The sequence below is a fragment of the Lepidochelys olivacea genome (assembly GCF_965140295.1).
Source record: "Lepidochelys olivacea isolate rLepOli2 genome assembly, chromosome: 6".
In the NCBI taxonomy this organism is placed as follows: Eukaryota; Metazoa; Chordata; order Testudines; family Cheloniidae; genus Lepidochelys; species Lepidochelys olivacea.
Window position 1 is genome coordinate 115038179 of NC_140416.1, and position 14191 is coordinate 115052369.

The window sequence follows — 14191 nt, forward strand, 5'->3', positions numbered from 1 at the left end:
AGAAGGCTAAATGTTTTAGTTCCAAAATTTTTTGGAAAATGGAAAATGTACATTTCATGAACCATTCCACTTTAAGAAAGACCATATGTCAGCAATTTTATTCTGTTTAAAAATATATCCAACAGGTCTTTCCATACATATTACACACACTAGCAGAAAACCATCCTTTACTCACTTTTGTAGTTCCAGTGCTTGCTGATATAATAAAATATAATAATAATATAGTAGCAGTAATGATAAGAGAATAAAAATCGGTGTAGCATTGTGGTCTGGTTAAAAGGTGAATAGCAGAGCACTAATTGGCTCAGGAGACTGAGAACTGCATATAGATCTTTCCTGCTCTTGTTCCTGATCCAAAGCCCACTAAAGTCATTGGGTGTTTGGACTTCGAATCAGGTCTCAGGTCACCATTTGGAATCTGGCGCAGATCAGTAGTGACTGAAAGTTGTTACCATCTGAGGGTTTGTTAGCATTTATGAAGTGAGTTTGGTTGCCTTGGACCAGTTCCCAGTGGACAGGACCATAATTGCTACCATCACAGTTAGCACAAGATTCTATAGACATGGAGACTGACCTCTTTGAGGTGTCCTCTCCAGGCCTGGGCTGAAGGCCCTTTGGCAGGGAAGTTTGGGAAAGCTTGTGTTTCTGCTAGTCATTCTATACCTGCTCCGGAGATTAAGAAAGGAGACTAGAGGTGAGATCTTCAGTTGGTGTGAGTTGGCTTAGCTCCACTGACTTCAGTGGATTTATGCGGATTTACGCCATCGGGGAACTGGACATTGTGTCTAGTACTGAGAACCCTAAAGCCACTTGACAGAGGAAAAGTTGTGATAGAATATTGCTGGGCTGTGCTACAGTACTTACAGGGCTGTGAGGTTCTTGTTTCAGTTAACTGCATTGCATTGTGTGGTAGGTGTAATCTGAGTTCCACCAGAACCTATCTCACTATAACATGATAAAATGGAATTATTGTGAGAACAAGGACAGCTTTAAGTCTTCTTATAAACCCATACAATGATAGTTATCGAACTAATTAACCTGAATTTCACAGTTAGCAATTAGCTTCCAAAACTATGCAACTTTTGTCTATTATTGTTATGTTAATTGATAAGGCTTTCGGTTTCTTGGATTCTTGTAGTTCAGTATGCCTGATTCTTTAATATGTTAATTTCAGCTCCATTTATACAGTGACATTCTAACTTCCAAATGTGTTCATTCAGTTTGTTGTTAACAAATTTGTTGTAATTGCTGTAAATGGACTCAGTTCTGCTGTGAAAAGCCAAATATGTGTAAAAATTCAATTTTCATTCTCATTTATCTCCTTTTAATTATTTCTGCTGCAGTTCCATTAGACTTTGATTGTGCTTTGCAGTGAATTAGAAGAACCTTTGCTTTAATTACTGAGATTTCTTTCCATTATTTCCACATATCCAGTTTAATAGATTGTAAAAATGCAGTTATAGCCCATAAACATACTTATCATTGGCTTTTAGTAAGCAGCATTCACTTGTCTGCATGGTAGTAGTGGTTGCTTAGCTAGATAATTAATAAGGCTATAAAAATCTGTGATTTAGGTTTTTAACAGTATTCCCACACCGGAGGCCTGCCTAACATAGCTCCTGATCTAAACACCATTTAAGTCAATGGAAAGACTCGTGTTGACTTAAATGGTGTTTAGATCAGGCCATTAATGCTTTTATGTAGTACAGTTTTTCAGTTAAAATATTTTGACAACCAGTGAGAGAGTAGCTATAAAATGGTTACAACTTTTAAAATATTCCATTACACAGCATCCAGCAAAGGCTATAAACCTTCAATGGCTATTGCTCAAGTACCTTGCTGCAACTGCTGTGAGTTGCATTGAAGCAAATGCGGGTTTTCCTGCATGCAGTAGTTGCATGCTGTCAACTGCATGATCAGAACCAAAATTAAGATTTCTTAGGGGAAAGGTGGAAAGCTGTGTGAAAGCACATGGCCCATCTGAACTTTGAATTCTGAAATGAAGTATGAAACATCTCAATTATAACAAATGAGAAAATGTATTTCCAAGTTGGCAAACCTAAAAAATACAGCAGTCACATAGACTAGATCCTCTCCTTCATGTTCAGGGCAAATTTAGCACTTTACAAACCACTTCAGGTAGGAATGTTTTAAAAAATCATTTGGGAAAAATCATAAGACCTCTGTATTAAAATTTATGGAAAAAAACCAGGTTGCACAGCACCATGTCATAGAAGTTTTATTTACTGTGTGTGCAACACAACAGTCACAATGAAGATAGGAAAATATTGCACCAAGTGGTTCAGGAGCTGACATCCTTTTAAATAATGTGTCTCCATTTCTCTGGGGCCTGGTAACTTTTCTATTCTGAAAACTTTTCCATCTTTTGATCATAAGCTTGATTTAATCCTGCAGTAGAAATATAGAAGAGAGAGAAAAGAACTGTTAAATTTGTTGGTCCACCTGTGTGCCGCAGTAGAATTGTTCCCAGTAGTACATTTCCTAGTTTTTATATCCAGTCTAGTTTGAAGCCCATCACCAGGGATTTTTAAATCAACCCTGGCAGACTAGCATAGCCTAATATATCTCACTGTAGGAGAGTTTTTTAATGAAATTCAACAGATATTTTCCCTTTCTTAATTTCATTTAGTGCTCACTGTCCTGTCCAGGTGATCAGTAATCTATCACTTGAATCATTTCGCCAGTGTTTTTCATTCCTCATGTCCTTCAAAACAGGATGTATGTCTCCAACACATAATTTTTTTATCAGACTATCATTATGCATAGTAGTAACTCTCATACTCCTTACATTTGTGTGGACATTTTAGTCTGTTTCTATATTTCTTATTCTTCAGCAAAGATTTCTGTTAACTGTGCAAATAATTAGCAAAAAACCTCTAAACTTTGGCAATTGTTAATATTTATGGATGGTTTTCTTCCATATAGGCATCATTACTAGAGCTGAGCGAATAACAGACTTTTCAGTTGGCTGGAAATTCTAAAAAATCATGGAAAAAAAAAATTTGTTTCAGCTTGACCACAGTTTTCTTTAAATTTTTGGCCAATCGAAAAGTAAAAAAATAAATTGATATTGGTCAAACCATATGTTTCATTCGTCCCAAGATAGTGTTTCAGTTAGATTGCAAGCATTTTTAACATGTTTAATTTTTAAAATAAAATGTAAATTAATATTGAATGGAAAAGTCGCTTTGAATTGAAACATTTCATTCAGATAATGTCAAAATGAAGCATTTCATTTTTTTCATATTTTGTTTGTTTTTATTTTCAACCAAAACAGTTTGGCATATTTGACATGAATTCATGAAACATTTCAGCGTTGCCAAATCTGCATTTTTCTCCCCCGAAAAAGGTTTCAGCCAAACAATTTCATCTAGCTCTACTGATTACATCTTCATTAGTTCCAAATAAATATACTTTATTGCTCTCTTTGTGTTCACGTGTGCATTATGATGTCATTTGCCCCATTATTAGGATACGTTTCAGTCAGTCAAGCATGCAGCACAACTCAGCACATTGAAATGATTTTTTCTTTAAATCAAATCCATAAGAACAGCTCTACTGGGTCAGACCAAGGGTCCATATAGCACAGTATCCTGTCTTCTGACAGTGGCCAGTGTGAGGTGCCCCAGAGGGAATGAACAGAACAGGTCATCAAGTGATCTATCCCGTCGCTCGTTCCCAGCTTCTGGCAAACAGAGGCTAGGGACACCATCCCTGCCCATCCTGGCTTATAGCCATTGATGGACCTATCGTCCATGAATTTATCTAGTTCTTTTTTGAACCCTATTATAGTCTTGGCCTTCACAACATCCTATGGCAAGGAGTTCCACAGCTTGACTGTGCGTTGTGTGAAGAAATACTTCCTTTTGTTTGTTTTAAATCTGCTGCCTATTAATTTCATTTGGTGGCCCCTTGTTCTTGTATTATGAGAAGTAGTAAACAACACTTCTTTATCTACTTTCTCTATACCAGTCGTGATTTTATTAGATCTCAATCATATCTCCCCTTAGCCGTCTCTTTTCCAAGCTGAAAAGTCCCAGTCTTATTAATCTCTCCTCATATGGAAGCTGTTTCCTACCCCTAATCGTTTTTGTTACCATTTTCTGAACCTTTTCCAATTCCAATATATGATTTTTTGAGATGGGGCGACCACATCTGCACACAGTATTCAAGATGTGGGTGTACCATGGATTTATATAGAGGCAATGTGATATTTTCTGTCCTATCATCTATCCCTTTTTTAATTATTCCCAGCATTCTGTTCTCGTTTTTGACTGCCGCTGCACATTGAGTGGATGTTTTCAGAGAACTATCCACAATGACTCCAAGATCTCTTTCTTGAGTGCTAACAGCTAATTTAGACCCCACCATTTTATATGTATAGTTGGGATTATGCTTTCCAATGTGCATTACTTTGCATTTATCAGCACAGAATTTCATCTGCCATTTTGTTGCCCAATCACACAGTTTTGAGAGATTCTTTTGTAGCTCTTCACAGTCTGCCTCGGTCTTAACTATCTTTAGTAATTTTGTATCATCTGCAAATTTTATCACCTCACCTCACTGTTTACCCCTTTTTCCAGATGATTTATGAATATGTTGAATAGGGCTGATCCCAGAACAGACCCCTAGTGGACACCACTATTTACCTCTCTCCATTCTGAAAACTGGCCATTTATACCTACCCTTTGTTTCCTATCTTTTAACCAGTTACCAATCCATGAGAGCACCTTCCCTCTTATCCCGTGGCAGCTTACTTTGCTTCAGAACCTTTGGTGAGGGACCTTGTCAAAGGCTTTCTGAAAATCTAAATACACTATGTCCACTGGATCCCCTTGGTCCACATGCTTGTTGACCCCCTGAAGGAATTCTAGTAGATTGGTGTGGCATGATCTCCCTTTACTACAACCATGTTGACTCTTCCTCAATAAATTATGAACAGCTCACATGTTGACACAAAAATACGCAGTTTTTTCTGGTGATGAACAACTGTCCTGTATGTAACTACAGGCCAATATAGCATGATAAAGTCTCGTCGTTTTTGTGACAGCTAATGTTTTTAAAAGAAATGTGCTTGAGACTAAAATATAAGCAAATGCCTTTGCTGAGAACGCTATACCTTTAACAAATGTGCTTTAATTAATTGTTAGAAATAGTATTCAAAAAGTGCAGTTAAATATCTATTCTTAGTCATATATGAGATACTAGTGTTTAATGCCATTGAAGATCTCACTCAGACCAACAACAAAGAAGAAATCCAGAGAGCCTAGTGTTTGGTTCTTGTGCAGATACACAGTGCGGACAAAGTGAAGGTTGACTAGATGTTACTCCTGTCCCCAAAGAGGACAATGAAGAAAAGAGCCATGGATCCAGAGCTGGCTGCCTGAAGTAAAACTCCTCTCAGATGGCCTGATCCAGTGCCCATTGACTTCGTTGTGTGCTGGATCTGACCCTGAGCTTCCACAGTGCAGGGCTTAAAGCAGTGGTTCTCAACCAGGGGTCCAGGGCCCACTGGGAGGCCGTGAGCAGGTTCCAGGGAGTCCGCCAAGCACGGCTGGCATTAGACCTGTTGGGGCCCAGGACAGAAAGCTGAAACCCCACCACCTGGGACTGAAGACCAGGGCTCCAAGTCCCATCAACCAGGGCTGAAGCCAAAGCCTGAACAACTTAGCTTCGCAGGCCCCCCTGTGGCCTGGGGCACTGGGACATTGCCCTGCTTGCTATCCCCTAACGCTGGCCCTGGCTTTTATATGCAGAAAAACAGCTGTTGTGGCACAGGTGGGCCGTGGAGTTTTTATAGCATGTTGGGGAGGCCTGAGAAGGAAAAAGGTTGAGAACCCCTGCCTTAAAGGACCAATCTGGGATGGGTCTTTGGTGATAATTTGTCCTCAAATTCCATCTTCAACCCACAGTGCTCATTGTCCTTTCTCACTCCTCCTTCCTGCATGCCTATGAATAGAGAATCGATGAAACTAAGAGTGTCCCTTTATTTTTATTATTTAAACTGAAGCAAGTGGCCTGTGATAAATCATATTAAAACATTTAGAAGTCAAAGCTCTAACATTGACAGCTAGGACAATACACACAATACATTACATATGCACTGTAGATACCATAATATGGTAATACATAGCTCATATCTAGGAGGGAATTTGTTTTTATACAGCCCCTTTCATGCTCAAGGTACCTTGGTTATTCACCCAGTAATGAATTAAATTCAGATCATGAGTAAATTCATGGGAAAACGAAGCAGCCATTATATATTTAAAAGTCTCTCAAAGGCAGCATTGCGCATTATAACCTGTTCTGCTGAGAGAGATAAATGTGAGCCAGAACATTCTCTGGTTTCAGAGTAGCAGCTGTGTTACTCTGTATTCGCAAAAAGAAAAGGAGTACTTAATATGATCTTTTAAGTAGTTGTAAAAATATTTATAGTAACAGCCTGATATATTAAAATGTTCACATTGAATTTGAGCTTCTCAGTTTTAATCAAAATGTGCTTGACAGCAAATGAAACATTAATAGGTTGCAGCTCTCCTCTAAAAATAGGTCATTACATGTGAACTTGCACAACCGTTAGTTTACATTTAGCTGTTACTATTAAGGTCCCACTCTCCTAATGGTAAAATTTTGAGATGTCAATAAAGCGGAAAGATTTTCTTTCCTTCAACTCTTAGTTAAAGTTTGGCTTGAGATTCTCTTAGAAAGTAATAAAACCAATGGCCAGATAATTTCTAACATGGTTAAATGGTCCACTTTACAATAAAAGACACAGGTTGAAAGGAAACAATTTATTCCTCAGCTTTTCCATAGGAATCTATCAGAGTTAGTTTCACGTTGTCACTCCTGAATTGGAAACAATGGGAAAACAATACAGCATTAAAACTATTCATTGCTAATGGCATGACCCAATATGCAGTAATGCAGAAGAGACAGGACTATGGTAAATATTTTCAGGCTGCAATTTTATGAATCATAAATCTCAGAAAATACAAGGGAATTTAGTCCACTCAGCTGTTCGTGAAATCTTCAGTGGTCCTATGAAATATTGTTGACACCCAGTACTGAAACCTGAGATTCATGGCCTCAAGACATTTCTCCCAGTGTCCTGATGCCCTATAAAATCAGGCTGCTATTTCTACATGGTCTCATGGTGGAAACTTGTCTGTATGACCTCTGCTGCCATCTATCTCTCCCACCAGCATAGTCCCCATACTGTAAGATCAAGAGCAAAGGTTCTCTGTTTTCTTGCCATGCAGAATTTGCACCATACACAAGGTGCAACAACCATGAAATGTACATATGATTCCAGACTCAACAGGAAAAATAAAATAATCTGGACAAATATTGCCCCTACATTGCAAGGGCCGCTTGTCAGCAGTGGGTGAACAAGAAGTCTCCCTCACCTCGCAGAATTGTTCAAGGGCCACTCACCATTACAGTCCACTCCCCCTGAGGGGAGGATGCAGAAAGGCGAAAAGGGAAGAAACAGAACCATGGGCCACCCGCCTTCCACACACGCCTACAGAACAGGGTCTGTGTACTGGTGGGAGCACTCTGCTCCCTCCTAACGAATGGTGGTGATTACTTGCCTCCTGTGCCCAACCAGCAGCACCAAGAAAGATGGTGCCTATGTAACCCATACCCACGCAGGGTTTGTCTACACAGCGGCTGGGCGGCACGAGTCCCGTGCTAGCTGTCCTTGAGCTAATGCCCCAAAATAGCAGTGTGACCATGTGACACAGGCGGTGGCTCAGGCTAGCCACCCAAGTACCGACCCAGGTGGATGGGTGGGACTGTACTTGAGTGGCTAGCTTGGGCCACCATATGTCCTGCTGCTGACATGCTGCTATTTTTAGCTTGCTAGCTCAAAGAGCTACGGTGGGTGTGTCCACCCAAGGTGGGAACATACCCTCAGTAATGCTGTGTCCCTGGTTTGTCACGAGAGGGAGGACGGAACCTGGGACATCTAAATCTTAAAACGTGAGTCTTTACTGCTTGAACTAAAAAGATACGTCTGTTAGCTAAGGCAGTGGCAGCCCCATCAACCGTTTGTGACCCAGCCACCACTTGAGGGAGACAGAGTGCCACGGTGAATGGCCATGTTTGCTCCTGCCGGGGCAATGTAGCTTTGTATTGCTTCCTGTGCAGGGCTGAGATGCAAAGTCTAGCCTCAGGGAGAATCTCTTCTTTGTATCCTTTGCATCCTTTGATATCTGAATTATCTCTTTATTTAATGACACTATGGCCCAGATTGAAACAAAAAGTTCCCCATGTAGGTGATAGAACTAGAGCCTGGAATTTTTTGTCAGTCCCAAAACTGTGGGTGCGTTTATTTTATTTTATTGCTGGAGATGGTGAAATTCTGCAGTGTGAATCTCAAGATTTTTTCTTATCGCAAAAATTGGTTTTACCACGAGTTTCTTAATGATGTTGGCTGACTTCTAATGTACTGTCACCTTAATGAGTTATGTAATGTCTATATTTTTGATATGTGTATAATATGACTTAAAAGGATGAGCACTCCCTCTGTAGTGTACCTACACAACACAGGGTGGGATCTTACACCTTGTATCATCTGCACATTTCATTAATGTGCTCATTACTACATTTTCCAGAGCATTTATTAATCTATTAAAAAATCAAACCAGACCTTCCAGCAGTTGTGTCCCCACAGTATAATATGGTGTAATTTATCATCACCAGTTGTTTCAAGACCTTCAGCCAGTTTTTATCTGTGTTGAGAAGATTGAATTAAATTTAATCCAAAATAATTTGTAGCCATTTCTATATGTTTCCAACACTTGTTAGTGTTATTCAATTAAGAAATTTTCCTTCTTGTTACTGTACTGCCAAATCTGTCTCAATGCTCTGGTCACCAGTGTAATTCATATTCTGTATTGCTTAAAAAATGTAATTAAACTCAGTTTGCAGATCTGGTGCTTTCATCATATAAAGCAAACTACATAAGAGACGAGAAGATGATCTCTGTAGAGCCTGAAAGCGTGTCTCTTTCACCAGCAGAAGTTGGTCCAATAAAAGATATAACCTCACCCACCTTATATCTCTCTTGGAATTTTAGACAGTTCAGTTAAATAGTAACAAACCTTCCTTGTTTACATAAAATATTCAGTGTTAGCATGTTCGGTCCAATCTATTAAAAACCATCTTAATCCGTGCAGGGTTAATAACTCTGATCAATCTGCCTAACTATTTGTAAAAAGTTCCAAGTTACAGTATGAAAGTGCTCAGTGATTTGCATATCAGCTGTTTCTTAATTTTGCCTCTTAAGCAGCTCATCCAGTGCCCATTGTGAAATGTATGGCCAGATTTTCAAAAGAGCTCAGCACCTGACTTAATGAGTTTTTATGCAAATGCAGTCAGTTTCTTTGGATGCCTAATAGGAGCTGAGCTCTTTTGAAAGTCTGACCTTGATTGTGGCTGCTGAGCACTTCTGAAAATCTAGCTCTTAATGGCCTCTTCCCAGCAAGGAATTGATCTGCGGGCTCCCAGACAAAAGTGGGCGTACTCTTCCCCCCCCAAGTCAAAATTAATTGTGTGTAAAAGTTATTCTGCCACCGCTGAATAAATCTCATGGCTGGTGCGGTGAGAGAATGAGAATTTAGATCATTGTAAGACTCCTTCATTGTGTGATTTCTCAGTCTGGCATTCCTTGTCATGACTTCAGAGATATTGTAATGTCCATGAAGCCATTCATCAGCCTTCTCAAACTGGAGACGATTTCAGAAATATTTAAAACTATTCCAGCAGACATTATTTGTACACCATCTTAATCCACAACATCTTTGTTTTAATTAATTTGCTATTCTTGCAGCACTCTTATAATCTCTGCTCCGCGTAGAATTCTATGAGCTATTCTGGAATCTTATCTTAAACTGCCTGAGTACACTTAGAAAATGCTAGGACGAAAAAAAAATCAGACAAGCCTCCTTGGGAATTTTACCTTCCAGATCTCAAGTTTAGCACAGCGACGTGGGTGTATTGTACCATTTATTCATGAGTATTCCAGAGCTTTTAATACCACTGTCACAAGTCTCTGGCTACATACATAGACATCTCACTCACCATCTAAAGTGCACACATGCAGAGATAGAACCTAGCATCTTCGTTCTAGAAATATGAACGACTACCACATGTGCTAAAGGAAACTGTCTGTTTGCTGTGGTTGTATTATGGCTTATATCCTCTATGGGCAGGCTAGAAGATGATGATAAAATCAAATCTGAGCATTCTTTTTGTAAGCAACTGAACAGGTTTGATTATCCACGCAGAAGTGGGCACCTCTTCAGTGCATTACTTGCTCTCAGTAGTTAAGCAAAGCTGTCCCTCGGGGATTAGGGGTCTACAGTGGTTCAATCCAATAGATACCAGTCGGTGGCTTCACAGATGCAAATGTCACCATGAACATGTGACACAGAACTCAGAACCTTCTCTGTTAAAAATCAGAGGACTCTATCAACTGAGCTAAAGAAGGTTTTTCTGCATAGTGGGAGTCTACATTGCCTTTCGTTTTGGCAGCAGAAGGTAGTGGGTTCTGTTCTTTATGATGTTTGGATGCATGTGCAATAGTTACTGACTGTGAAGTCTGTGGCCACAGATTTATTACATAGAACCCTGCAGACTGTATTCTCCCAAGCTTATGCTCTGAAGCTATCAAATAGTAAAGCATTGTAGTCGGCAACCTTCATATTGATTTGCTCATAAAACAAGGATTCCACGCACACGCAAAAAAATAAAAATAATAGCGAAGACTCCTCTGGAAAAATCTTACCTCTTTGGAAACTGGAAGATGGTTTTTGATACATCGCTTAAAATATACAAAAAATAGAAACCATTAACTAACAGGTATATTGTATCCTCTTTGGACACATGCCATTTTAAAAATGTGACGTTTCAGGAGACAATTTAGAGTCTTTGTTTTTAACCATGTAATCAGAATGTCTAGTTCTTACTCTGCTAAGGGCCATTCTCAACAGGGCTTGTGTCATAAATATAAAGGGAAGGGTAAACCCCTTTGAAATCCCTCCTGGCCAGGGGAAAGCTCCTCTCACCTGTAAAGGGTTAAGAAGCTAAAGGTAACCTCGCTGGCACCTGACCAAAATGACCAATGAGGAGACAAGATACTTTCAAAAGCTGGGAGGAGGGAGAGAAACAAAGGGTCTGTGTGTCTGTCATATGCTGGTTTCTGCGGGGGATAGACCAGGAATGGAGTCTTAGAACTTTTAGTAAGTAATCTAGCTAGGTATGTGTTAGATTATGATTTCTTTAAATGGCTGAGAAAAGAATTGTGCTGAATAGAATAACTATTTCTGTCTGTGTATCTTTTTTGTAACTTAAGGTTTTGCCTAGAGGGGTTCTGTATGTTTTTGAATCTAATTACCCTGTAAGATATCTACCATCCTGATTTTACAGGGGGGATTTCTTTATTTCTCTTTACTTCTATTTTTATTAAAAGTCTTCTTGTAAGAAAACTGAATGCTTTTTTTTTCTCAGATCCAAGGGTTTGGGTCTGTGGTCACCTATGCAAATTGGTGAGGCTTTTTATCCAACATTTCCCAGGAAAGGGGGGGTGCAAGTGTTGGGAGGATTGTTCATTGTTCTTAAGATCCAAGGGTCTGGGTCTGTAGTCACCTAGGCAAATTGGTGAGGCTTTTTACCAAACCTTGTCCAGGAAGTGGGGTGCAAGGTTTTGGGAAGTATTTTGGGGGGAAAGACGCGTCCAAACAGCTCTTCCCCAGTAACCAGTATTAGTTTGGTGGTGGTAGCGGCCAATCCAAGGACAAAGGGTGGAATATTTTGTACCTTGGGGAAGTTTTGACTTAAGCTGGTAAAGATAAGCTTAGGAGGTTTTTCATGTAGGTCCCCACATCTGTACCCTAGAGTTCAGAGTGGGGGAGGAACCTTGACAGCTTGTATATAACATAGAAACACCTCATCTCTTACTGTGCTCTCTTTGTAACTTCACAAGGTTTCTAGTAATTTCAGAAGGTTCCAACTTGTTCCTGCAGAAAATAGAACTATGTTTCCACACCAGAATCTTCTTTACATCAGCAGGAAAACTACCATGCAGAATCTGCTCTGTGCCACCAAATCACCTTCTTACAGTGCTGCCCTGAGTCATGTTAGTGGAGTTGATGGTCTCCATTAAACACCTTCTGAACCCTTGATGCTTGCATTTGTACTCTCAGAAAGGAGCTATAATAAAGGCTCGTCAGAGACTGTAGAGTCCTGTGCTGGGAACATACAGTATATGGATTAATAATTGAGATTACCCATCTTCTCACTATTTTCCCTTGGTATTTGCACATTTACTTTTTATTTTCTTGTATATCTAAGATCCTTTGTAAAATCTTTTAACACAAAATGCTTCCTATTTAGTTGTCTTCAACTTCATTCTCTGTTCTCAGTTCAAGGAGAACAACATATTGTAAACATGAAATTGTTCAGCCTGTGGCTAGATCTTTTCTCCTTGCTCTTTTACTATTGTGCTTGCCAAAGAATGAAGATTCAGTGTATATAAAGAAGGTGCTATCAGAAGAGTCACTTTCTAAATGGAGTCTTTTGGATCATGACTTCAGTTAAATTACTGAATTCTGTGTGATTTACTGAACTGGCATTTTCTGTGCAATGGAGTTCTTGCCCTCCTTCTTGTTATAGTGTTTGATGATAAAAATACGACTGTACCTATAAAAAAGAACACTACTAGGAATCATAGAAAAGTTGGGCTGACAGGGATCTTGAGAAGTCATCAAATCCTTGCGCTGACCAAGACTAAGTAAACCTAGACCATCCCTGACAGGTGTTTGGCCAACCTGTTCTTAAAAACTTCCAATTACGGGGATTCTACAACCTTCCTTAGAAGCCTATTCAGGAGTGTAACTACCTTTAGAGTTAGAAAGCTTTTCCGAATAGCTAACCTAAATCTCCCTTGCTGCAGATTATGATCATTACGTCTTGTCCTACCTTTAGTGGACATGGAGAACAATTGATCGTAGTCCTCTTTATATCAGCCCTTAAAGATTTTGAAGACTTTTGTCAGGTCCCCCTTCGGTCTTGTTTTCTCAAGACTAAACATGCCCAGTTTTTTTAACCTTTCTTCATAAATCAGGTTTGCTAAACTTTTTATGACATTTGTTGCTCTCCTCTGAACTCTCTCTAATTTAACCACATTTTTCTTGAAATGTGGCACCCTGAACTGGACACAATATTCTGGCTGAAGCCTCACTCATGTAAAGTAAAGAAAGTCAATTACCTCCCATGCCTTACATAGGACTTTCCTGTTAATACATTCCAGAATGATTGTTGCCTTTTTCACAGCTGCATCACATTGTCGATACATATTCAATTTGTGATCCACTCTAACTCCCAGACCATTTTCTACAGTAATACCATCTACCCAATCTATTTCTTGTTTTCTAGTTATGCGTTTGATTTTTTTTCCTTCCTAAGTGAAGTACTTTGCACTTACGTTTTTTTTTTAAATTTCATCTTCTTGAATTCAGACCAATTCTTGAATTCGTCAAGGTCATTTTAAATTCAAATTCTGTCCTCCAAAGTGCTTGCAACCCCTCCCAGCTTGATGTTGTATACAAACTTTATAAATATGCTCTCCACCCTGTTATCCAAGTCATTAAATACTGAATAGTACCAGACCCAGAACTGATCCCTGCAGGACCCCACTAGATATATCCTCACAGTTTGACAGAGAACCATTGATAACTACTCTTTGAGTACAGTCTTTCAATGAGGTGTGCACCCAATTTACAGTAATTTCATCTAGACCACATTTCCCTAATTTGCTTATGAGACTGTCATGTGTGACTGTGTCAAAAGCCTTAGTAAAATCAAGATATACCCTGTCTGCCACATCCCCGCTATCCATTAGGCCAGCAGTCCTATCAAAGAAGGAAAATAGGTTGGTTTGACATAATTTTTTCTTGACAAATTCATGCTGGCTATTCTTTACAACTAGGGCTGTCAATCAATTAAAAAAATTTTGTGCGATTAATCGCGATGTTAAAAAATAATAGAATACCATTTATTTAAATATTTGTGGACTTTTTTACATTTTCAAATATATTGATTTCAGTTACAACACAATACAAAATATACTGTGCTCACTTTCTATTATTTTTATTACAAATATTTG

At 39.1% G+C, this 14191-nt stretch overlaps 1 protein-coding gene across 1 annotated transcript in view; it reads left to right on the forward strand.

The window, feature by feature from the left end:
* KCNH5 (potassium voltage-gated channel subfamily H member 5) overlaps nucleotides 1-14191 on the forward strand; it is a 232944-nt gene that overhangs the window by 150654 nt on the left and 68099 nt on the right. The window lies entirely within an intron of this gene.